We start from the raw sequence: 3,213 nt of genomic DNA on the forward strand, positions 1-3,213 counted from the left end.
TTGTCATACTCTGTAATTTCACATTAATCTCCAACATCGAGGCCCATACTAGATACTACGATATATAAGTCATAAGGCAATGTCCTTGACCCCAAGGATATTATTTTACCATATTATCTTGTCTAAAATCCTAAAATCTGATGTCTCTCTCTGATCATTTATTGAAAGTTATTCTTCAGAATTTACCATGAAAGCTTACACAGTCCACGTACTCCACTCCTGTTGGTCAGACATAGGTAAAGCAAGTGCCATTCCATTTCCTTGACTGTGCAGCATTTGACATTGACCAACATCTCTCCATTATGAAATTCTTTTGAGAGCTCATGTGATTTTATAAAATATTAGTTTTTTATGATTTTTCTGGCTGATTCATTTCCTTCTGCCTTGTTCTAATTTATCCTTATATCACTTCTTACAGATTTTTGGTGCCTTGGAATTCAAGACAGATACTTAGCTTTTTCATTAATTTCTCAGTTCTCCCCTGACCTCATGTTGAACTTCAATGTGGCATTTCCAGCTGTCGGCTGGGTACTTCCATATCTCTCCATCTCAAACTCTATACTTGTTTAAAAGAAGTCTTGGTTCGCTTTGACATAAATCCCCTTGGACTAGGGTTCCCCTATCATTATTAACACAAATCTCACAGTTATTCAGACTGATCGCCCTATTATTATTAATAACACAAATCTCACAGTTATTCAGACTGATCTCAATCTGTGATTCTCCAGAATTTCTATACAGACAGCATTAAAGGGAGCAGCCCAATGACAATTGAAAGTGGGGAAAATAAATAGGTAATTGTTTATAAATTTTTCATAGCAACTATTTTATGCATTATTTTTAAATAATAAAATATAACACAAACTTAAAAAGATATTTTTTATACTTTATATAGGAACTGTACATTAATATTATATTATTTTTAATTATTATTAAGATTAGTGTATAGGATGGCTTGTGGAAAGCTTGCAGATAATATGAAGAGGTGGAATCTTCTTCTATCCCTCACCTCAGCTCATCCCGGAGTACTGTCATGAATACACGTAACCCTTCTTTCTACTTTTATTTTCAATTGTTCATGAGGCTCACTCAATTTATTTTACACAATGCCTGAAATCTGTCCATTTCTTTCTATTACCACGGCCACAAACCAGTCTCATGGGCTCTGTGACCTTTTAGGAAGGGAATTACAGGAAACTTTTATCTGATTTATTTTGCCCCAAACTTTTCTCATGCAATCTATTAAATATATTACTTTAGGATGAATCTTCCCAAAGCAGAATTTTTATCAGTTCACTTATTTATTTATTTATTTCATGATATATGTGTATATGTGTGTGTGTATCTACATCTCTCTATCTCTCCCTATGTGTGTGTATATCTATGTATATATATGGCAAGAGAGAGAAAGAAGGGTGATAACCACCCTTAACAGAGTCTCCACACCTCAATCTACCTCTTGCCTTGGCCAACATCACTTACAAATACACTCATGTGTACCTGGTATGCACAGAGAGGCCTAAGGATGTGAACCTGAGTCCTTTCCATGTGAATCAAGCATGGCAAGGTTTCTTGTCACTGTTATATCACCTGCTTTCCTTAAAGCAGTGAACTTCAGGATTAAAATATCATGTTACTTTTGTTTTGCTTAATGGATCTATTCCAAATTATTTTTGAATTTGAGAACCCTATGCAATCTGGCACTATCACTTGCAATTCTGTTCCACTACTTATACGTAGGAATCCATTGGACCATATAATTTACCAAACTCTGTGTAAGTACATTTTCGCTTTTCTGCTTTTTTATTTTTGGTCATGAGTATTTATTCTTCTTTGTCTCCTACCTTCACCTCTTAAAATTTAAGGAAAGTTTATGTTTGTTTAATTTTTTTTTAATCAGGTTAATTTGTAGTTTGCCTCTGTGATCTAAGGAACAAACAGAGAAGCCTGTGCCCATCAGGATTTTGTACATTTTAAATATTTTTAAAACACTATAGAACAACAATACTGCATTTACAAGTTTGATGGCTCTTTGATTTCTCACCTGAAACACAAGGATCAAGTGTAAAACCATATAGTCCTTCAGAATGAACATGCATGCACATACAAATAATTTGCTTAAATAAATTATATACATATACATGTGAATATAGACATTTATTTCCCCATCCTCAGATCTTCTATGTGGTGGTACAGAGACTTAAGATGGTGTTAATATTTCTTCCGGAGGCCACATATGGTATAATGATTTTAGTGTATCACCAATGCTAATTTTCACATTATTTCTGTATAGTAATCTCTTTTTTTTTCTTTTTTTTTTTCCAAAGAATACTGTTCATTTGCTAGGAGAACTAAGGTAGAATAAAATTAAGTTAATCATTATCTTCCCAACATTTGCATGAAATTATGTATATAGAAAAGTATTACTAATTCCTTTCTCAATTGTAGAAAAATAGGTGTTATAAAACCTGCACAGTTGATAATCCCCAAAATAGACAAGTGGGATTACATCAGACTAAGAAGTTTCTGCATGGTAAAAGACACAGTAATTAGTGTGAATAGACAGCCCTCAGAATGGGAAAATATTTTTGTAAACTATTTTGTAAACTAAGGGATTGATAACCAGAATTCACAAGGAACTCAAGCAGCTGTTCTGAAAAAAGACGATCAATCCTATTAAAAGATGGGAGAATGAATTGAAAAAACCATTCTCTAATGATGACATATGAATAGCTAAAAGGCATATGAAAAAATGCTCAACATCCCTTATGGTAAGGGAAATGCAGATCAAAACAATGTGATGCCACCTAACCCTAGTCAGAATGACTAAGATTAAAAAAACAAAAATGATAAGTGCCTGCAGCGATGGGGTGAAAGGGGAACTCTGTTACACTGCTGGTGGGAATGTAAATTGGTCCAGTCATGGTGGAGAACAATTTGGAGATTCCTCAAAAATCTACAAATAGAACTACCATATGATCCAGCAATCCCACTCCATGGTATCAAACGACAGAAAAATATTTAATCAAAAAAGTGCTTGCACATTGATGTTTATTGCAGCACTATTCACAATTGCTAAGTCATGGACACAACCCAAATGCCCACGAACAGATGAATGGATAGGAAAACTGTGGCACATAGACTCAATGGAATACTATTCAGTCATAAAAAAAAAAAAAAAAAACCTGGCCTTTTAAAGGGAGGTAAAGGAGA

This window comes from Tupaia chinensis, unplaced genomic scaffold (genome assembly GCF_000334495.1).
Source record: "Tupaia chinensis unplaced genomic scaffold, TupChi_1.0 Scaffold143566_1, whole genome shotgun sequence".
NCBI lineage: Eukaryota > Metazoa > Chordata > Mammalia > Scandentia > Tupaiidae > Tupaia > Tupaia belangeri.